The following is a 23,744-nucleotide window of genomic DNA, read 5'->3' on the forward strand; positions in this document are numbered from 1 at the left end:
ATGTTACGAGGTGAACTCCTGGGCTCCACCCGACGCAACTGGTCAGGGTGGATGCATTGCATTTTCTGTTCGTCAAACTCTGGGGCCGCAATCAAAAATGCCTGGAATATGTATCACTAACCATGGTTGTGCTGTTTTGGTGGATGGCTGTGCTTTGGCTGGTGCAGCTTCCATTGCTTGTATCCTGGAGGGCAGTCAGATTACAGCACAAATGTTATGTCACGATAACACAAGACGAAAGTTACAATTATGTTACGAGGAGAAGTCCTGGGCGCCACCCGACGCAACTGGTCAGAGTGGATGCATTGCATTTTCTGTTCGTCGAACTCTGGGGCCGGAATCCTAAATGACTGGGATATGTATCACTAACCATGGTTGTGCTGCTTTGGCGGATGGCTGTGCTTTCGCTGGTGCAGCTTCCATTGCTTGTGTCCTGGAGGGCAGTCAATTTACAGCACAAGTGTCATGTCACGATAACACAAGACGAAAGTTACAATTATGTTACGAGGAAAAGTCCTGGGCTCCACCCGACGCAACTGGTCAGGGTGGATGGATTGCATTTTCTGTTCGTCAAACTCTGGGGCCGGAATCCTAAATGCCTGGAATATGTATCACTAACCATGGTTGCGCTGTTTTGGTGGATGGCTGTGCTTTGGCTGGTGCAGCTTCCATTGCTTGTATCCTGGAGGGCAGTCAATTTACAGCACACATGTCATGTCACGATAACACAAGACGAAAGTTACAATTATGTTACGAGGAGAAGTCTTGGGCTCCACCCGACGCAACTGGTCAGAGTGGATGCATTGCATTTTCTGTTCGTCAAACTCTGGGGCCGGAATCCTAAATGCCTGGGATATGTATCACTAACCATGGTTGTGCTGCTTTAACGGATGGCTGTGCTTTGGCTGGTGCAGCTTCCATTGCTTGTGTCCTGGAGGGCAGTCAATTTACAGCGCAAATGTCATGTCACGATAACACAAGACGAAAGTTACAATTATGTTACGAGGAGAAGTCCTGGGCTCCACCCGACGCAACTGGTCAGGGTGGATGTATTGCATTTTCTGTTCGTCAAACTCTGGGGCTGGAATCCTAAACACCTGGAATATGTATCACTAACCATGGTTGCGCTGTTTTGGTGGATGGCTGTGCTTTGGCTGGTGCAGCTTCCATTGCTTGTATCCTGGAGGGCAGTCAAATTACAGCACAAATGTCATGTCATGATAATTCAAGACGAAAGTTACAATTATGTTACGAGAAGTCCTGGGCTCCATCCGACGCAACTTGTCAGGGTGGATGCATTGCATTTTCTGTTCGTCAAACTCTGGGGCCGGAATCCTAAATGACTGTGATATGTATCACTGACCATGGTTGTGGTGCTTTGGTGGATGGCTGTGCTTTGGCTGGTGCAGCTTCCATTGCTTGTGTCCTGGAGGGCAGTCAAATTACAGCACAAATGTCATGTCATGATAATTCAAGACGAAAGTTACAATTAAGTTACGAGAAGTCCTGGGCTCCATCCGACGCAACTGGTCAGGGTGGATGCATTGCATTTTCTGTTCGTCAAGCTCTGGGGCCGGAATCCTAAATGACTGTGATATGTATCACTAACCATGGTTGTGGTGCTTTGGTGGATGGCTGTGCTTTGGCTGGTGCAGCTTCCATTGCTTGTATCCTGGAGGGCAGTCAAATTACAGCACAAATGTCATGTCATGATAATTCAAGACGAAAGTTACAATTATGTTACGAGAAGTCCTGGGCTCCATCCGACGCAACTGGTCAGGGTGGATGCATTGCATTTTCTGTTCGTCAAACTCTGGGGCCGGAATCCTAAATGACTGTGATATGTATCACTAACCATGGTTGCGATGTTTTGGTGGATGGCTGTGCTTTGGCTGGTGCAGCTTCCATTGCTTGTATCCTGGAGGGCAGTCAAATTACAGCACAAATGTCATGTCATGATAATTCAAGACGAAAGTTACAATTATGTTACGAGAAGTCCTGGGCTCCATCCGACGCAACTGGTCAGGGTGGATGCATTGCATTTTCTGTTCGTCAAACTCTGGGGCCGGAATCCTAAATGACTGTGATATGTATCACTAACCATGGTTGTGGTGCTTTGGTGGATGGCTGTGTTTTGGCTGGTGCAGCTTCCATTGCTTGTGTCCTGGAGGGCAGTAAATTTACAGCACAAATGTCATGTCACGATAACACAAGGCGAAAGTTACAAATACGTTACGAGGAGATGTCCTGGGCTCCACCCGACGCAACTGGTCAGGGTGGATGCATTGAATTTTTTGTTCGTCAAACTCTGGGGCCGGAATCCTAAATGCCTGGAATATTTATCACTAACCATGGTTGTGCTGTTTTAGTGGATGGCTGTGCTTCGGCTGGCGCAGCTTCCATTGCTTGTATCCTGGAGGGCAGTCAAATTACAGCACAAATGTCATGTCACGATAACACATGTTACTAGATGAATTCCTGGGCTTCATCCAACGCAACTGTCCAGGGTGGATACATTTCATTTTCTGTTCGTCAAACTCCGGGGCCGGAATTCTAAATGCCTGGGATATGTATCACTAACCATGGTTGTGCTGGTTTGGCGGATGGCTTTGCTCTGGCTCGTGCAGCTTCCATTGCTTTTGTCCTGGAGGGCAGTCAATTTACAGCACAAATGTCACGTCAAGATAACACAAGATGAAAGATACAATAATGTTACGAGGTGAAGTACTGGGCTCCTCCACCCGACACAACTGGCCAGGGTGGTTGCGTTGCATTTTCTATTTGTCAAACTGGGGGCCAGAATTATGAATGCCGGGAATATGTATTCACTAACCATGTTTGGACTGCTTTGGTGGACGGCTGTGGTTGGGCCCATGCAGCTTCCATTACTTGTGACCTGGAGGGCAGTCAATTGATAACAGAAATGTCACGTAACGGTAGCACAAGACAAAAATAATATAAGAGACTTAATTATGGTGAAATATAAACTCTGTGCCCTTCTGAAACGGATCAGATCAGCTTGACACACACAAAATATGTTTCGAAATGAAACAATCAATTCAGCAATGAGCAACACAATCAATTATGCGAGAAAAAGTTTACAGGACACGGGAATAAACTAAACAATTTATTTGCTGCTCTAACTTGCAGCTAGCATGCACTTCAAGAGTGTCACTGAATCTTTACCCCTCAAGGACTATTTAACAGTCATGGAGCACATCCCGACTGCAAAGTAGTGCAGTGAATAAATTGTCTACTTCATTCCCGCGCCCTATAAACGTTTGCGGTTCATAGTACGCGCAAAATTTGATTATCTAAAGGTTGCGTGCCACATTCATTTTTCGACACGGCGCGGGATGGTGCACTTCACACGTAGCACAAAAACTATGGCTGTGGTATACAGCCAGCCACCAAGCAAATGAGGCTGATGCAAGTGCTGATGACATTCGCCGCGTCAATACTGTAACCCTGTGGCGTCACATGGGGGGGGGGGGGGGGCGGGCGCGGGGGCGCAGGGCGCTGCGCCCCGGGTGCAGCGGTCGCGGGTGGCGGGCTACTGCTTCAGGTGCCGCAGAGCCTAGTGACGCCACTGCTGTAACCGCCTTATTTTTCGCATGCTCAATATTTCCCGATTTCGGTCAAAGTTGTCAGTTTTGAAGCAATTCGTGGGTTCTCATTTTTGCGACGCGGTGGGATTTTGATAAAGATATTGCACTGTGTTTATATATTACCGGAATTGTTCACGGAATCTATTTTTCGCGAATCGCAGACGATTCGCGAAACTTATGTTCTCGCGAAAATTAAATCGGTCACAGTATATAGAGCTTACCGTGCTTCGTTGCCGCAGTGGTGTGGGCTCCTTGCGCAAGGAAAGTGAGGGAATAGCGTCTTTCCTCAGACGCGGGAACTTCATGTTTTTACCCAGACTCCGGCTGACGTGAAGGTGCTGCTCAAAGTCTTCTAGTCGGAAATGCAACGAACAAATCCTGACACCGCTGTCCACAGCTCTACGCAAGACGGCGGCGCGCAACCAAATGCTGCGCATTGCTGCATCGGTCGGCAGTTTAGGCAAACTAACGTCGCCCGATCGACCGCACGTCTTTAGCTGACATTTCGCGCAACTTACTACTGCACATAAACGCGGCATGATTGGTGAGACACCAGTTCTCAAAGCGTACACGAGACGACGCACGAAACCAAAACCAAAAGTCCGCCGCCCCCGGCGCTCGTACCTTTTTCTTTTTTTCGTCCCTGGTTGCTCAAAACTTGTTACGCGCCCGAGGTAGCAGTGCGGGATGCGTTCAACCAGTGACAAACGGAGGGATTGCTTCAGATTATGCTTTTATACACGATATGAAACCTATTAATTGCCAACTACAACTTCAGAAGATTATCCAACGTTCAAATGAAAATTTTTTATCACATCTCACCACCGAAATCGGAACCAAGAGCGCGTCTATCGTTTGAACCAATCGCCAGACGAGGAGCCCGTTGTCGTCACGCTTCGACGGCGCACTTTAGTTCACCTTCCTGCCGCCGCCTCGGTGGGGTCTCAGGCATCGTTCCCGGCGCTATTATTACCGCGCCTGTTTGCTCGATTGGCGCGGCACCCAAACTTCTGTTCGGGCTAGAACTTGGTCAACAGTATCTGAGACGTGCCTGACATCCATTTCAATCGTCGAATAAAACTTCGAAACTGTCTTCATGGTCCCTTTAAAAAAAAGCTGAAGAGCTTTTCGAAAAAAAAAAAAAATGCGTTCATGGTTGATTCTGACGTGTTTGTGTTTGCTGAGTCCAAATATCAGCCGTTTGACCCAAAATAATTCCTAAACGGGGAAAAAAAAACGAAAAAATCAGAAGCGATCGCCGCAGCGGCACGCAATTGGCTAGTGACGCGTGACGCGCCACTACGTCATAAAAGGACCATCTCGATTCTCGTTTGCTCCGTCGTTTGCGGAAGAAGGCGGGCGCCGGGTCTTCTGCTCTTGTAAATCTGATTTTACGAAATCTTTCGGTGGATCCTAAAGAGGAATGTGTCCAGACGATCCTCCATGTGAAAAAGTACGCGTTCCAGCCTTTGGCAAAGTAGAAAAACGACCCCCCGCAGTACTAAACGCCGACACGAGAAACCGCTTGCGCGGACGCGACATGGTCGGCTTCATACCTTCAGGAACGTACTGACTGCTACTTATTGTAACCTAAAGGCTCGTATACACTCTTGCGACCGAGTAAGATCAAGAGAGACAGCTTGCGACGTCTTAGAACCGGGTGCGTTGCTGCGGAGCTGGTCCTAAAACGTCGTAAGAGGCTTAAAAACCGGTCTCGTCTCTCTCGGTTCCTGAGTCTCGGGTTTTATTACCATGAATCATCACTAGCTCGCTTGTTTTTTAAGTATTATTGAAGATAGGTGTGGTGATTTCGGATTTCAATGTACAAGAAAAAGAGGACGACGACGAAAAGGAATGCTGATGTGGCTGGTTGACTGTGTGTTTGTGTGCACGGAGAAAATTTGGCGCGAGTGGCGGGTGGTGGAAAAAGAAGGAGAAGGAAGCATGAAGTTGTCCGAACAGGACAAGCGAGCAGGATCTGGTGGACGACAAAACCGACCCGCAACGATAGGCGTGGTCGGTACGGCTTCAGTTCGTCGTCCACAAACACAAGCCTGGTCAGCGGGCCTCCGAGGCTGCCCTGCCGCTACTTCAGGCCACACTCTTCAAGCCACCCCGTCGCCCACTACCCAGCCCCAACGCGCCAACCTACCTGGCATCAAGATCTCGACGTGTCAACCATGACCAAACTCAGACCCACTTCACGGACACTGTGATGTACTCCTCTTTAATTACCCTTTAAGTGTTAGATTTTCCGATAATTAATTTTTTTCATTCTCTAGTGTTTAACGCTTTAATATATTTTTGTACTGGCCCAAAGATGTCGTCTCTCTGTCCATACTTTTCGCGTGGCACACCCACGGAAGCGTGAACGCGGTCCTCTACATATCTGGCGTCCGCGACAGGACCTTGCTCTTAACTGACACCCTAAAGAGCTTCACCTTGCGAATCGGTGCGACGGCTGAGAATGGATACCGAGAAATTAATGAAGGTTGGCCAGGAGTTGGGGTTGTTAGGGGCAGCTTTGAAACAATGGATGGATGAAGAGCGAGCGCGCGAGAGGGACCAGCGTACAGCAGAACGCGAGGCTACTAAGGAAGCAGAAGCCCTTGCTTGGGCTCGCTTAGACGCGGATGATCATACTCGTGCGCGCCTAGAAGCAGAACGCGCGGTACTGGAGCTCCAATTACGTTCACAGGAGCGACGAGAAACTGCAATAGAGGGAATTCCGAACGAGTCTGGTGCGGATACACCGGCTGGCTTTGTGCAGGGGTACCGGAGCCCACACAAGCTTATCCCCGCATTAAGTGTAGTCGGACGCATGGCTGCTGACGCTGCTACAAACTACACTGTGCTTAAGCAGACTCTTCTCCAACGATTTCGGTATACGGAAGAAGGGTACCGCGCCAAGTTCAGAGAGGCAAGACCAGAACAGGCAGAAACAGGCAGACTGTTTACTGGTCGTCTGTTGGGATATTGTGACCATTTGCAAGAAATGGCCAAAACGGTGCGTACTTACGACGCACTCCGGGACAAAATAGTGTCAGAACAGTTTCTCAAGAGATGTCACGAAAAACTGACTATCTTTTTAAGATAAAGAGGGTGCCAAGGACTTGACAAGTTGGCGAAAGCTGCCGATCATTATCTTGAGACTCAAGGACTAGTCCATCTTGGAAGAACAGATAAGGACCAAGAGGCGAAGCCATTGGGGAAGGCGAAGATTTCTAAGTCTCCAGATGCTACGGGGAGACGCGCCTGTTTTGTTTGCAACAAACAAGGTCACCGTGCAGCAGACTGTTGGTCCATGTCAAGAGGATCCGACCCAAAGTTGACTGTTTGCTGGAAATGTCGCAAAAGCGGGCATAAAGCCGAGTCTTGCCCTAACAAGACAGACTCGGGTGGACAAGAGTCGTGTTCCCTGGCGCCTCAGAATGATCCTGGGAAAGTTGGTTTAGACAGTCATTCCCTTAAACGAAATGTGAAAGCAGAGCAGGATGAACGAAGAATCGATGTTCAAACAGATGGCATGCCAGCGGCTGAAGGACTGTTTGAACGACATCCTGTCATTGTACTGCGTCATTCAGGATGCAACTCGGTCATCGTAAAGCGATCTCTGGTTCCTGATAACAAACTGACAGGAAGGAGTCGATCGATCTACCTTCTCGACCGGATAGTTCAATGCCTACCTGAAGCGGAGGTGGACATCGACTCTCCTTATTTCACGGGCACAGTAAGGGAAACCTGCATGGAAAGTCCGCTGTATGATGTCGTCTTGGGCAACATCGATGGCGTACGGGATGCTTCTGCACCTGATGTCAAGTGGAGAGCAGACCAGAAATTTCTTCCTCTGCAAGAAAAGACCCAAGAAAACGACAAAATCTTGGGCAACCAACGAATTTGGTTGCCCAAGATTTTGGTTGCTCAAGACCTCCTCATCGAGCTCCGGAGAGCAGAAAGGCGAGCTGCAGGCTAGTGTCGTAACGATGCGGACCTCGGCGACAACTGCTGGGCTACCAAATGCAGAAATAAATCAACTGGACATCAACCCGGCGGAGCTAAGCACCAAGCAAAAGCAAGATGCTACGCTCCAAAGATGCTTTGAAGCAGTGGGAAGCGAGGTTGCTTCAAGATCAGCCGACATCGACTTCGTGCTGATGAACGGGATTCTTTTTCGACGGTACAGAGTTCCATCGCAAAAGAAAATGGAACAACTCGTTGTCCCAACTGGCCTCCGAACATTCGTTCTAAAAATGGCACACGAAGGAATACTATCTGGACATCAAGGAATAAAAAGAACGACAGATCGAGTGCTTGAAGAGTTTTACTGGAGATGTCACGCGGAGATGTCACGCGGTTTGTGAAATCATGCGACATCTGCCAAAGAACCGTTCCAAAACACTTGGTAGGCCGCGTGCCTTTGGGAAACATGCCCGTGATCGAGACGCCTTTTCAACGGGTAGCAATGGACATCGTGGGACCACTGTCACCAACCTCAGAGAAGGGCAACCGTTACGTACTAACCATGGTGGACTACGCGACCCGCTATCCTGACGCAGTTGCCCTACCAAGCATCGAGACGGAGAGGATTGCGGAAGCTTTCTTCGAGATGTTTTCCCGCGTGGGATTTCCTAGAAAAATCATCAGCGATCGGGGCAAATCATTCACATCCGGACTCATGAAGGAGTTTAGTCGTCTCCTCTCATTTAAGCAGATGCCAACCACGCCGTATCATCTCATGGCCAACGGCCTCGTGGAACAGTTTAATGGCACACTAAAACAAATGATACGACGAATATGTCAAGAGAGCCCGAAAAGATGGGACCGATACTTGGCACCACTACTATTCGCGTATCGCGAAGTGCCGCAGGCCAGTGTTGGGCTAGCACCATTTGATCTCCTGTATGGCAGGTACGTCCGAGGACCGATGGCCATATTGAAGGAAATCTGGACAGGAGAGCACCTTGACAAAAACACGAAGACCTCGTACGTCTACATGGTCGAGCTCCGCCAGCGCATAGAAGACACTTGCCGGATAGCACAGGAGCAGCTCAGAAAGGCGAAAATAGTACAGAAGAAGTACTTCGACGAGGAGACGAGAGTGCGCCAGCTATCTGTTGCAGACAAGGTTTTACTTCTTCTCCCCTCCGATAACAACAAGCTGATCCTGACCTGGAAGGGCCCCTTCAAAGTTTTGGAGAGAAGAAATGACATCGACTACGTCATTGATCTGGGAACAAGAAGCAGTCTATTCCATATTAACATGCTGAAAAAGTACGAAGAGAGACCGGTTTCGAACCAACCACCGCAGCATGCCTCAGTCGCGGTCCAGCACGAGGAGGTAGAGGAAGAGGACATACCTTCTGCGACGCTCCACAAGAAGGAAACTCACCAGGATGTGAAAGTCTCGAACGACCTAACAGCCTCTCAGCAAGCGCAGGTGTCTATGCTCTTGGCTGCGCACAAGGAAAGCTTCACAGATGTCCCAGGGAAGACCTGCCTGGTGGAGGGCAAACTGAAGACCACCACCGACATTCCTATTCGAGTACAACAATACCCGATACCGTTCGCTATCCAAGAAGTGGTGCAAGAGGAAGTCCAAGAAATTTTACAGCGGGGCGTAATTGAACCCTCCGAATCGCCGTACCAATCTCCCATAGTGGTAATAAAGAAAAAGGATGAATCAATGCGGCTGTGCATTGACTTCAGCAATTGAACAAGGTCCTCGGCCCCGACAATGAACCCATCCCTAGGGTGGACATGATGTTCGCTTAGTTGGGAAGCAGCCGATACTTCTCAAAGTTCGACTTTTCGAAAGGTTATTGGCAGGTGCCGATGCACGAAGGATCAAAGCAAATGACAGCTTTCCCTACGGCTTCGGGACTTTTCCAGTTTCGATTTATGCCTTTTGGCATCAAGACTGCACCGGCGATGTTTACCCGGCTCATGAGGAAGGTGGTCCAAGGCCTGCCAAACATCTACCACTATTTTGACGGCGTCCTCATTGCCACAGAAAACTGGGAGCAGCACCTGGAAACACTCAAGTTATTCTTTCATCGGGTGAGAGATACTGGTTTGACGATACGGGCAACGAAGACCGAAGTCGGCTTTGCATCAGTCAAGTTCCTCGGTCACATCATTGGACATAACCTCCTGCTACCGCAAATCGAGACGCTAAAAAGATTCAAGTTGCTGAGTCTCCCGAGACAAGAAAGGGCGTCCGCTCGTTTCTTGGCCTGACAGGCTACTACAGAGATTTCGTTCCGCATTACTCTGAAATTTCACAACCGCTAACGGAGTTGACACGAAAAAGGGCCCCGAACAAAGTGGGTTGGGGGAGAAAGGAACAACACGCTTTTGAGAAACTGAAAGAACTACTGTCTAGCTGACCCATCTTAAGGGCACCAGACTTTTCTGAATCTTTCGTGCTTAGTACGGATGCGTCATCCACAAGCATGGGGGCGGTTCTCATGCAGCGGCATAATGAAATACTCCATCCTGTAGCTTACGCGAGTCGTAAACTGCTATTTCGTGAAGCCGGCTATTCAACGATAGAGCGAGAAGGCTTGGCACTGATATGGGCAGTTAAAAAATTTCATGTGTACTTCTACGGGAAACCATTCATTCTGCAAAGTGACCATCAGCCTTTATTGTACATAAATTCCGCAAAGCACATCAACAGCCGTGTGCTGCGTTGGAGCTTGACGCTCATGGAGTACGACTTTACAGTCGAATATATCAAGGGCTGTGAAAATGTGTGCGCCGATTATATGAGTCGTATGTCTGTTAAATAAGATTCTCAACTTTATTATTAATCTTCGTAGTGATGCATTGTGTACAATAGTCAAAACAGTTTTTTTTTCTTATGAGTGTAACGTGCGTATGACAAGCTTGTTGAATCAATTACTTTGCATATGTTTGTGTGTGGGAGAAACCAAAAGTTTGGACAACCAAGTGTCAAATGTGTAAACTGTAATATAGTTTGTGGACAAGTTTTTTTTGTCATGTTGTAGACATTGTTTGACCGAAACAACGCTCTTAAGTGAGGGGTAATTGTGGTGATTTCGGATTTCAATGTAGAAGAAAAAGAGGACGACGACGAAAAGGAATGCTGATGTGGCTGGTTGACTGTGTGTTTGTGTGCACGGAGAAAATTTGGCGCGAGTGGCGGGTGGTGGAAAAAGAAGAAGGAGAAGGAAGGCTGAAGGTGACCGAACAGGACAAGCGAGCAGGATCTGGTGGACGAAAAAACCGACCCGCAACCATGGGCGCGGTCGGCACGGCTTCAGTTCGTCGTCCACAAACACAGGCCTGGTCAGCGGGCCTCCGAGGCTGCCCTGCCGCTACTTCAGGCCACACTCTTCAAGCCACCCCGTCGTCCACTACCCAGCCCCAACGCGCCAACCTACCTGGCATCAAGATTTTGGCGTGTCAACCATGATCAAAACTCAGACCCACTTCACGGACACTGTGATGTACTCCTTTTTAATTACCGTTTAAGTGTTAGATTTTCCGATAATTAATTTTTTTGAATTTTCTCATTTTCTAGTGTTTAACGCTTTCATATATTTTTGTACTGGCCCAAAGATGTCATCTCTTCGTCCATACTCTTCGCGTCGCACACCCACGCAAGCGTGAACGCGATCTTCTACAATAGGGTCGCCGTTCTGCCACCGCCATGTCCTTGCGCACTATGCGAATAACTGCGCAGAAGGTCCATCCTTGTGATAGCCGTAGCCTCTTTTGCGTTTAGTTTTTTTGCCACAAACTATTACGCCATTATAGATTTAGAAAAAGCGGAGATGTGTGCCCGGCAGCCCTTAATTTGATGTCGAAATCGTGAAAGCTTCCTGGACCTCTACATTCGCATACTTCTAACAATATTTGTTGACTGCGCCACAACACCACCAAGCATTATCATCGTCCGATCGCATTTCTACGGCACAAAAAATTGTTGCTTGACACAAACTTTATGCGAAAAACACTGCGTAACTTGTAAAAAAAAAATAACTCAATTCAGAACAGAAGGTCACATGCTTTGTATTGTCACAAAGCTCTCCTGAAGAGAATATAAACCTTTAAAAGGAAAATTTGACAAACTTTATGTTTACGTTGAAAAAATATGTGACCTTAAATAATGTCAGCAACTGTAAGAAAAGTTTAGGCTAAAACAAGTTGCACCGTGAAAGTCGCATTATAAATTGCATGACCACTTATTAGACCAAGCCCTCCTCTCCTAAGTGACTGGGTAGCCGAGTAGATTAGAAGCAAAAGAAAATAATCTTGGGCTACCCAAGATTGTTTCCTTTTGTTTCCCAGATTTCCCGAACCGGAGTTGGTCCGGAAAATATGGTCACTTCAACGATATAAGAAACCAACACTAAAACACTAATATAAGGCAGTTAACACAAGAGAGCCAGTAGAAACCTGCTATTCGGCTAAATGATCGCGGATTTTCTAGCACACTGCACAATTCTAATAATTCAATAGTTTTTTTCTAAAAAAGTCGACCTACAATTCCTACGTAGTAACGTTTCCTCGTTGCTTGTGACTTTTAATGCGCTGAATTGCCTTCTTACCTTCAAAGATGGTCGGCAGAACGTCCGGTTCAGGCGAGCCTTCTTCAGACCCAAACCCATACGCACTATCGGCGAAAAATTAAATGCGAACAGAGGAGCGCTTGGCTCGCGGTACAGGCTGCGCCGCCTGGAAGTGAGCCTAGGAGCGAGGGTGCGTGGCCTACTCCGACGTTTTCACGCCCCTCCTTCTGCGCTCCCCAAGCTTCAGCAGTGCGCCTCTTAGTGCGCTGAAAGCTATCACCGCTATCTTTGCTGGCTCAGCGCGTGCGGTGCAAAAAAACTCGCCGCACTCGCTGAGCAGGCAAAGATAGCGGTGACAGCTTTCAGCGCACTGAGAGGCGTACTGCCGAAGCTGGGGGAGCGCCAATCGAGGGGCGTGAACACATCAAAGTAGGCCACGTACCCTTGCCCCTAGGTTCACTTCCAGACGGCGCAGCCTGTACCGCGAGCCACGCGCTCCTCTGTTCGCATTTCATTTTCCCCCGATAGTACATAGTTTTCATATGCGCCGTCCGAAACACGTTTCGAACAAAAAACGGTGCACTTGCTCAAACCCGCTCACCCCTTTAAAATCTCGGTGACGAAGAGGAAAGGACGGTAAGCGGGAAGAACAACTGCGACATGCGCTGTTCGTGAAAGCTGGCGGCTACACATGAGTATGGTATCGTGCAACAGCACGAGTCAGTTGGTTCGGTGCCACGAGAATTCTGCAAACACGTGAACAAACAAGAGAACAATCAACACGTCAGGCGATTGAGCCAATAGCATGACCGGTCAACGGATAAAAACAAGCGCTCTGCGGCGGCAGAACGACGACGGCTCGAAAAGCAGCCTGCGAGGAAAGCGCGGCCAGCCGCGGCGGGGTCACCCAGCCGGTCCTTTTGTGACGCCGGCTGACGGGCTTCCTCCTCTCTCCCCTTTCCCTCTGCTTCGGAGAGGAGTGACTTCGGCGCTACTTTGAAGGCGCTTTTCTGGCTAATCCGCGCAGAAAATGACCAAACGAATACGATATTCGTGATTGCTGAGGTCTCATTAACTAGGCTCAGGTGTTTTTTCTCATATTTAAAACCGCTTCAGCTTCCCTTTAAAGAAGGAGAGGGATATTAACGTTCATACAAATGGGTGCTTAAGTGCAGTACAAATTTCATCTCGAGTTGCTGTAAACACTGAGACATTAATTGATTTATATATTTGTAATACCGAATGAACAAATGCAAAATCGGGAGTCAAGAACTACCACCTAAGTGATCACCTTCCAGCAGTCATGTACTTATAAACAAAACATCACACACAAAGTATAAATAATGAGTTCTTCTAGTCTCAGAATATAACCGCCCAGCGGTAAAATGCATTTAGGCAAGTGGTCGAAGAGACCAATTGGAGTGATATGCTTTGCTTATTAAGGGATGTTGATGAAATTTTCAATAACATTTTGAAGTCCTTCAAGGGCATTTAAAACCGCCATTTTTCGTACAACGTGTTAGGGAGATCTAAAAAATTTAGAAAACTATGCATAACTCCAAGTTTACTTGACAAAAAAAAAAACAAAAAAAAAACGTAAATTTGTCAAAACTACAGACCTCATCACCGGCTCTCCTTCGAGACGTATCGCGGCCAATTAACAAAATTGCAACAAACGGTTGAAGCCGAATATCATTTTAGGGGTTTTAAAGCAGTGTTGGACAAAATACTCAATAAAACTATTTGAGTCAAGTTACTAAATACTGTAAACGACTAAATTTTCGCGAGGACCTAATTTTCGCGAATTTCGAGAATCGCCTACAATTCGCGAAAAATACTTCCCGCGAACAATTCGGGCAATATGTGAACACTACGGAAGCTACGCTCGATTCGCGAAAATGAGTACCCGCGAATAATTTCAAATTTCCAGCTTTGGCCCGATTCGCGAAAATTTGAGCCCGCGAAAATTAAGTCGTTTACGGTGCTTGCTTCATAAAGTATTCAAAATTCTACTTAAGTTAACTTCACTGTAAAGTATCTCGAGTAGAGTACAAATACTTAGAAATGAAATTCAATTAGTTTTTAAGATACTTCCGCATTTCGTAATTTGTATTGACGTCAGTGGCAACGACAATTATACAGCTGCGCAAATCTGGGCTACCAGAAGGGGTTATTAGCACGCGACAACACAAAACGGAAAAAAAGTATCGTAGGGCTTTATTATGGAGTCCGACTGTAAGGAGCAAAACATTGTCACGAATGGCAAATGATGAGGCGGCGAATAACTGAACGAACTAAAAGTTTAATGGGGCGAACTTGTGCCCAAAACAAATAGACAGGCTAGCGTCGCAGGCGTCGATGTCGGCGAAACAGCAGGATTGACCGCTGGGGCGAGGCTGACTCCGGACCGCCACTCGGAGTACCTTTTGTGCCCGCGTGTGTTTCTGGAACATTCAGTATAGAACGTTAGGCGCGTAGAACATTCGTAACTTGATAAGACGACAAGGTTCTCAAACTTACGAGCATGTAAAATTGAAAGAATAAATAAAAGAGGAGTCCGCTCCCTGGAATCGAACCCAGAGCCTCCGCGCGAGAGCCAAGCACGGTAACCATTCGGCCACGCTTTTTCTTTTTTATTGCCAGTTTACATATGATACACATATTGATAAAAATAAGGTACTCTGAAAACTGCAACGTTCGGAAATTGCTTAACTTGAAGGGGTTAAAAGAATACCAGCCAGGCTTGGCTGAAGGTCGCTGCGATGGTTAATTTAACAAGTTTTTGAGCGCGGCGAAATCGTCCAGAACTGGTAACCATTCCACATCCGTATTTATCTTTTTTGTAACATTCTCTTAACCATTTGATGGTTTCAATGACGTACTCTCGGCGGTTGCGCGCGTCAAAATCAGCATGCCGCCCGCCATTCTGCTCTTCCATATGCCGTGGAGCCCCAGGAGCAAGATTATGTCGTAGGGCACAGGTTCTCGCTCTAATGTTAAGAACAGGATTCCTTGAGGTGATAGCTGAAGCACGTCCCAGAAAAGAAGAACATCCCAGCAGCCCAAAAAGACATGCTCAATGCTCTCCGGTTGTTTGCACAAAAATACAATTTGAATTTACGGACCAGTAGAGGTTCACGCCTTTTGCCCCCAGTAAAGTCTTTACTGGCAACGTTTCGCTGTGTAATTTATAAAAAAGAAAGTTTTAAACGCTGCTGGTACCATGGAATTCTTGACTCGCTTTAACACATCATCTCCCGGGACCCCAGGGCCTATAAACCTATACGTTGGCAAGGGCAATAACATAGCCACTAGGTCACGCGTCAAACTTTTGCTTGATACACCAGACAAATAGTTCATAAAAAAACGAACGAACAGAAAACGGCAGGCAGATACAAATTCGAGCAAAAAACCCCAAAGCGGTCCAAACTGTGCCCGGCAGGACGAAACAACAAATCCCGGTAAAACGTCAAACAGCCTTGTCTGAATAACGGTTCGAAGATGGGGATCACGCTGGTCTTGGATAAACATAAAGCGTGAGACGAGTTGTCGAACAAATACGTGGCACAGACCGACACCCTCCGCTTTGGGCTTAAAAAAAAGTTTGGTACGGCGAGTTCGCTCCCATTGGGACGCCCAAATAAACACTGCAAATACACGGTGAATCCGCTGAATGTTGATACTCGAACACTGCAGCACTTGGAGGATATAGCACAGTTTGGACAGAAGAAACACATTGCACACAGTCGCTCTCGCGAAAATGGATAAATCTCTCCGTACCCACCTCTTGGCAGTGGCCTTAAGTTTAGCTATTTTTTCTCGCCAGTAATTTGTGGGCTCACGATAATGGTTCAGAGGAACACCTATGTACTTTGATGGCGTCCGTGACCATTGAACATTCCTCAAAACAACTGGAGCAGTCGTCCACTCACCATGCCATAACCCCACGCACTTTGACCAATTCACCACGCAGGCAGTGACCTCACAAATCCTTTTGGTCAATTCAACAGCTTCTAACACGCTTTGAAGGGCCGAACAAAAAATGACAACATTGTGTGCGTATGCCAATATTTTAATGTCACATTCTTGTAGTGGAAAACGCCTAATATTTTGGGATTGAATGACACAGCGGCAAAAGGGCTCTAGGTAGATTGCGAAAAGCAAGGGTGATAAGGGACATCCCTGCCGCACTGAAGAGCGGACGTTAATCCCCGCACTAACTGTTTTATTAATTACTACTTTAGTTTTGCAGTTTACATGAGCCATCCTTACCCCCTCAAGCAGCACAGATCCAACTCCCACATGTTGTAAAATGGAAAAAAGAACATCGTGGCACACCCGATCAAATGCTTTTTCAAGATCTATCTGAAGTATAGCTACTTTCCGATATTCCGCGTCACTGACCTCTAGAACACTTCGAGTTGTGTGTATGTTTGTGCCAATGCTATGGCCCTTTATCCCACAGGTTTGGCGCGGCCCTACTGTTTTTCCTATAAAATGCTGCAATCTACTGGCTAAAACCTTCATTAGCACTTTATTGTCAACGTTGGCCAGACAAATAGTCAGTAATTACTAGTACTGCGAAGCTTGTCGGCGTCATTACACATGGGTATCAAGACCGTGTGCGTGCTCAGGAAAGAAAGTGGCAATTCTTTCTTTTGGTAGGACTGAGAAAGAATCCTATGCAGAACCGGTGCGATTCGCGGCTTAAGCTTCTTATAGAAGGCCGTGCTCAAACCATCCGGTCCCCGTGACTTGCCTACGCTTAGGTCATCTATTGCTTTCTCGACCTCTGATAAACTAATCGGATCTTCTAAAAACGTCGTAGTATCGCTACCTAGCTTCGGCTGACTTAACGAAAAATCCGTATAGAGCCCCTTTTCTCTTGATATTTTCTTTTCAAACAAATGTGTATAATACTCAACAAAAGCATGCTGAATACCGTCCTGATCTCGAGTTACTGCGCGTCTGTACTCTATTTCTTCAATCGGGTTCCCGCTATCATACATTTTTTCCAACGCAAGTGCCCTCTTCGTGGGCGTTTCTCCGACAAATAAGTTCGTCGCACGGGCACGAACGATTGCCCCTTTATATCTCTCTTCATCTATTTTCTCAAGCTTAGCCTTGATAGTGCTTACGTCATCTTTGAAGGCTCCTGGCGTTCTCTCCTCCTCTACATAAAGCCTTTTTTATCCTGTCGAAGACCGGTCTCTATCTTTCGCTCTTCCCGGTTAATGTTAGTTGCTCGTTCAATCGCACCAATCTTAACTTGCTGTTTAAATAGTTCCCACTCCTCACATATGTTATTTTCCGAAACGCCTTCTAGTCTGCCTATCCTACTTTCGATTTTCCCTTTAAATTCTTGGTCCTCGAGGAGCTTTGCGTTTAACTTAAACAACTCCCACGAAAAGCTAGTTTGTTTCTTACGCTGACCTAAAATAAAACTCACCAAACTGTGATCGCTGAACGAGACATGACTGACCGCAAAGTCGTTACACTGGGGTACAAAATCCGCTGAAAGATATACCCTGTCAAGCCTGGCATGACCTCTGCCTTGGTGGTGCGTGTAAAGGACCCGATGTCCCGGTGTTATGCAGGGTACTAGGTTTTCGAGCCCCTTATCCTAAAGTAAATGATTTAAAATTTCACTTGACCACTATTTCGTCTTTGATTGGTCCGGTTCTCTGGAATACAGACATAATTAAAGTCTCCCAGCAATATCGTAAATCGGTCACTGATTACAAATCTTTCAATATATTCAAAAAAGGCACGTCGCTCACTCTCCACGTTTGGCGCATAACAACACATAACCCTCCACTTTTGATTTAGGAAAACAAAATCGCAGTGAACAAGCCTTCCCGATTCACTCGATACAAAGTTCTCTTCGATGAGCCCATGCAGCTCTCCTCAAGAACAGACAGCATCCTTCAGATCTACCTACAGCATGGCTGACGCAGACATTCTACCTCGACGTAAACGGTTTCACCAGGAAGTCGGTCTGACTTTCACTCTCGACCTTCGTTTCCCAAACCGCCAAAACATCCAGGTCCCTCTCTAGGAGAAGTCGACTCAGCTGACACTGTCGGCGGCGTGCCGCAAATCCCCTGACGTTAAGGGTGCCTATGCGCAGACCAGACGTTAGTTGTGCCGTTCTTTATTGTGTCAAACCCAGCTTCCCGCGATTACCCATTGCGTCACATTGTACCAGGGTCGCTACTCACTGCGACACCTCGTCGCGGGTCAGCGACGAGGACCGCAGTTTGCTGACGTAGCGACCTTTTTTTCCAGTCAGCTGAAACTCCCCCTCAGACCACTGCTGTACCGGTGTGACGTTTTTCGGAGACTCGTCGGCCAGTCGCCGTTTCACCTTTGAGGGATCCAGTTCCATGGCTGGCTCACACTCGATGGCTGCTGCCTCGGTACCGGTGCTTCCCATCGCCATCACCGCCACTGCCTCCGGTGAAGGCTTTCCAGGCGTGGTCGCCTGCCCCTTTTTTTCGTTGGCTTCAGGAGCCGTCTCCGTGCGCTTCTCGTCCTGGACTGTCGCCTCCGCACTCTTGTTGTCATGTCCTTCGACTGTCGCCTTCTCCTGCTGTGCCCTTTCAAACGGCGTCGACGATGTTGCGGCCTCCTCTGCTTCCGCCTCATCCATGATGAGGTCGCATCCCTCTTCGCTCGCTCGGCTGACTACAGCACTCGCGTACGTGAGTGCGCAGTTTGGGTCACATGACCGAAGCCACGGCATTGCCCGCACCGAGATACACGGCAATCGCGTCGTATATGTCCTTGTCTTCGGCACCGCAGGCATAGCGGTGCCCGCCCGGGTACGACAACGAGGATCGTGCCCCCCTGAAGCCTTAGCTGATGAGGTAGGTTCTGTGGCGTCTTGCTTCCTTGAGTGTCAGTTTAGCGATCCTGGTGGTCGACTCGATGTGTTAGAAGCCTTCAACTCATCACTTCTCTTTGGTAACCTCGTGAACTGTGCCGTACTTTTCTAGCGCCTTCCGGAGAGTGTCGTTGGATACGTCGAACGGGACCCAATGTAACTTGACCCGAACTTCCTGCCGGTTGGATTCTACGGGGACGCACAGTTTTCCCTTCCCCGTGAGCCGGCCAAGCTGTAGCAGTCGTTTTTTCGCTGCCGCACTTTTAAGGCTACAGAGCCACACGTGTCCCATTTGGTACACACCTAGCTTTGCTACATCCTTACGAAGGTCCGCTTTTTCCAAAGGCTCCTTGAAGTCGACGATCCTTATAGGCCTGGTGTTTACATCGCAGTGAAGGTAGACTTGGTTTTTTTCCCTTGTCTTCAGCCGGCCACATCGGCAGCACGATCCTATATTCGGCAGGGATGCAAAAAGACCTGTCACCACGGCCGGCGTCGGCCGTTATCACCTCGCTATCAGAGCGAGCCATCGCGCGTGGGCACTCTTCATTCGGCCACTCGCTCGCTGGGCAACGCGCGTGACAATATTATTGATAGATGTTACAAAACATTTCTGGGACAACAAGAAAGAGGTAAGGGGTATCCACACGAAGGAGAAGGGTATCCACACGAAGGAGAACTCCGCGGACGGATGTCGTGACGTCAACAACCCGGAAAACTCCGTCCCCGGCTCCGCCGCGTGCACCTGGGGAGCTTTTGTGCTGACGGCACGAAGCCTCCGCGCCTCCGCCACGGAGGAGAACGGCGCTGCGAGGCGTCAAAAAGGGATGACGTATGTCTCACGTGATGCGCGCTCCGCGGAGGAAAGTGGCGGATTTCTCCTTCGTGTGGATACCCCATTAGATACTGGGAAGGAAATCAGACTGTGGCGCCCCAAGCGGTTAGCTTTAGAACTAGATGAATGGGGACAACAAATACAATGTCTCAGCGCGCGGCGTCAGCGTTCGGCTGGAGTTCGTGTTCTCCGGTGAGGGGGAGGAGGGGCTCTTTTGTTACCACTCCGGCCTGCATGAACAATGCAGCATGCAGGGTGCCCAGCTCAGCACAAAGGCCCAAGTGGGTGAAGCTCGCATCCTCTGACGACTGCTCTCGGGAGAGATCCGGCACTAAACGTCACTTCACTAATTGTCGGTATTTTTTCATTACATTGTGCCCCGCGCTCTATTAAAAAAGATAACATGAACATGCCCACAAGGCGTGTCGGCATGTGCATAGGCCTTGTGTTGGGTAAACACCGAGGTGTGGGTGTGACAAACGGGTCAGAGCGCTTGGCCAATAGTGACATCGCTGAATATCAGGTCCTGCGGCGCACTTTAGAGGCATCGTTTAACTACAATCCATATTCCCTATATGGGGAGTTTACTATAAACGAACTTAGGACACGGATATGAGTGAATGGATAACAAAGAGAACCCACATAATAGCCACAACAGTGGTCGCATCTTCTTCAAGTAGGTTGCGTTCAGAAAGGCAATCAACGTTGGGGGACACTTTGTTGGCATTTTGAGAGGGCGTCCAGCTCGCAGTTCGTTTCCAGCACTTTTCTCTGCTTATCAATGTTCGCTTACAGACAGTGTTCACGAGAGCAATAAGTGACAAACTGAAAACACAAAGAAAAGAGGAAAAAAAACTACGTTTTGTTTTAGTGGGGTCAAATATACAGAAAGCGAAACAAAATGTCAACTTTTGTGTGTGTGTTTCCACTTCTCATTTTTTTTCTATTTGTTGTTGTTTTTAGTCTCAAGTCTGCATTGTTGCCGTAGGTCGTTTCCCGGTCTGCGTTGCGCCCCAGGGTGGCATCTTCACTTCTGTAAAGCCACCCCTTTTATTTGAGGATTGTTTGGGGGGAAACTCTATTCGCGTCTTCAGCTTGTTGCTCGCCCTCTCGCGGCGGAAACCGGAACCGCGACAACGAGGTTTCCCGGGAAGCTGGTATGGCGGATCTCAGCAATAATTGCGTTCGTCCGTCGGAAAGAACTGCTTCCAAATGCAAACGCCATTGTTCGATGCCCCATTGTACCGCCGCGGCATGGAAAGATAACGGTGTATCGTGTCACCGCTTCCCCAACTGCAAGGAAACGTGCAGAAAAAGCTCAGCGTCGTGAACCGACGCGAAGAGTGGGCGCGCGTTCTTCGGACAGGAAAGACCATCACCGAAGTGATGACGGTGTGCTCGCGGCATTTCTCTGCGAGCGACTTTTTATTGCCAGGTAAGAGTGTGCGGATTTGTGGAGATGCATATATATCTCGCTTGACGGCTTTACATGGTTCGGGAACTTTGTGCGGCGGCGCACACAATAACAAACAAAACATGCTCCACTCAATATTTTGCCCATTCTGTAGCGCAGTAGCACCCTTCACACTGATTGAACAAGTTTTCTTGAACGCGCCTATGATCGAGAACATTTTCTGTTTTAGCTCTTTGCCCTCAATCCTCGCTACGACTGTGAAAGAGAGCGTGTAGATGAAAATCGCGCTCGTCAACCTGGAGCAGCCTTCAGTACAGCACGCTCGATGTGGAATCGGGCGCGCGATTACTCCGGCACAATTAGCAATGCACTTCTTTAGTCTGAGGAGCTTTTCTTCTGACTGAGCCAAATTCGCCAGAAGTGAAACCGAGGTTTCTCTTCTGCTTTTAACTCAGATTACCTTTGAACCTTGTACCCGTACAATGCGCGTGGAGTAGTTTTTCTCTCCTAAAATGACCGATTTCAGTTCGATTGCTTTTGCAAGCGATACACAACTACTCAGAGTGCCAGCAAAAATGGGCTTAATTTCGTTTTCTGGAATTTGCTCATTTTAGAGTAAAGTTTCGAATCAGAGGGCCAAAATGTTTTGTTGGCTTTCTGAAATGAATCACTCTTCAAACTGCTTCAGACCCCGTTATGTGATTCTTATATCATTCTTTATTTCCTCCAGAACATGCAACTCAAACACGCCGTCTTAAGAGAGGAGTGGTACCCTCCCAGAACTTGCCTGTCCTCTTAACTGAAAACAAGGAGAAGAGGAAGAGGTTGAGGGAAGTGAACGAAAGCCGCCAGAAGCGACGCGATAAGAGAGCAGCAGTAGAGCCTCTGTTAGCCAAGGTAAATGCATGTCTCACTCAAAGTCTTTATTTCAGTTTTATATCAATTCAGTTTCCCAGAAAACGTTCAGGTTGGTGTGCACACACCTTAACATTTGTGACTTAAAAAGTGTGTATAATATGCTTAAACTTTATTCCAGGTTGCACTTTGCGAAGCTGAGAAGTCCTGCAATCAAGACGTCGACAAGGCTGAGTCGGTTGAAGATTGTGAAGAGAGGGCAGAGTCGGCCGAGGATGGTGAAGGCAGCACAGTGCTCCTGCCTATTGCGTCTCCTGTGGTCCTCCTCGACATGGGTGTACAGGTGTCAAGTGGGGACTTTGGCGAGAACTTTTCTCGTGTGGTCAATAATGACAATGTGTGTTCCTTTACAAGCCTTCGGCTAGGGTGACCATCCTTCCCGCGACTCGCGGGAGTGTCGCGCATTGAGAGCTCGTGTCCAGCGTCCCGCAAGAAATTCTCAAATCTTCAAAATGTCCCGCATTTCATACTGTAGTAAAATTTACTCTGCAACCCATGGCGCTGCCGAACAAACGGTGCGCGAGGAAGCGCGGAGGTCGCTGGTAATCGTGTGAATCACCAATGGTACACCATTTTCTATCCAAACATTGCGGGAAGCAACCGTCGTTCTTGAGGGAGGTGCGACGCGCATGCTCCGTTTTGCCTGTCCCCTTGGTGGCCAAATATTCCAAGAAAAATTGCTCACCAAAAGTTTAAATATAAAATATTGTAATTATTTTGAAATCGGTGTGTCATTGCGAAGGGCTGCTGTGGATTTTTGTTTTAGCGTAGGCAGCCATACAAGGCAAAACGCCTGCAACTCGCAACGGTCTAAAAAGTATATAATGTTAAAAATTTGTGTAGGACCATGTTGATAAAAGTAAGTGTTGACGGGAAACAATAACCCGAAAAAGGTTTACTGTTTTTTATTTTCATTTGATGCATTGAGTTCTGCTACAGTCGATTTTTATGTTTTCAACTTGGACACATTTATTTATTTATTTATTTGCATACTCTCAAGGCCCGGAGGCATTACAGAGAGGAGTGGTACTATACAGTATAAAATCGTTGGCTACTTTCTTGAAGTCCGTGGCTTCAGTGATGGCAGCAATGGAGGCAGGGAGGTGGTTCTAATCGTTAGAAGTTCTTGGAATGAAGGAGTCAAGTATATGTTAGTTCGAAATGATGGAGTCCCCACCTTAAACTGATGGTCAGTGCGAGACGATACGTAGAATGCACGAAGATATAACTGGTCTCGAAGAAGCGGGTTATGATGATAAATTTTGTGGAATAGGCATAGGCGAAGAAACGTGCGACGAAGGGCAAGGACAGGTAGGTCCAGGGTTAATTTCATTGCGGAAACGCTTGTATTACGAGAATAATTAGAAAGAATAAAACGAGCAGCACGATTTGGGATGGACTCGAGAATGTTTGATAATGAAGCCTGCCCAGGATCCCAAATTTTACAAGCATACTCAAGTTTAGGCCTAACTAGGGATTTATATAATTGTAGCTTCACGGGAACAGCAGCAGAAACAAAGTGTCGGCGTAAAAACCCTCGCATGCGGTT

Source organism: Ixodes scapularis, unplaced genomic scaffold, assembly GCF_016920785.2.
Source record: "Ixodes scapularis isolate PalLabHiFi unplaced genomic scaffold, ASM1692078v2 PGA_scaffold1__304_contigs__length_218370807, whole genome shotgun sequence".
Classification (NCBI taxonomy): domain Eukaryota; kingdom Metazoa; phylum Arthropoda; class Arachnida; order Ixodida; family Ixodidae; genus Ixodes; species Ixodes scapularis.